The sequence below is a fragment of the Physeter macrocephalus genome, chromosome 18, assembly GCF_002837175.3.
Source record: "Physeter macrocephalus isolate SW-GA chromosome 18, ASM283717v5, whole genome shotgun sequence".
In the NCBI taxonomy this organism is placed as follows: domain Eukaryota; kingdom Metazoa; phylum Chordata; class Mammalia; order Artiodactyla; family Physeteridae; genus Physeter; species Physeter macrocephalus.
In genome coordinates this window covers 61880356-61880760 of record NC_041231.1, presented here as the reverse complement: position 1 = coordinate 61880760, position 405 = coordinate 61880356, and positions in this window count along the sequence as shown.

Sequence of the window (405 nt, the reverse complement as noted above, 5' to 3'; positions counted from 1 at the left end):
AATGACAGGCATATTAAGAGCTGTATTACTGCTGTCTGCGTTGTCTTCTCCATCAGGACATTTCATCTTGACTATTTTCACATCTGGTAGACTATCAAGAAATGCTTTGAGGTCGATGCCATTCAGCACAATCCGATTGTCATAAATGTGCCCATTGGACTTAAAATCGATGACTGCTTTTTTCTTCAGGTGAGGGAACATACTAGCATGATCACCAGTAAAGAAATTATGGGGCATATAAGCCAGTTTCTCAGAATACTGCTCAGCAACTTCAGCAGGTGAAGTTTCCTGATCAGTGATGATATAATCCATGAAAAGCGCGCCACTAGTCCCAGGGTACCCCAGCCACATTGCCTGAATAGGAGCTGGCCTGAGAGCAAAGAGTTCGTTTCGAGCACCCTTGGT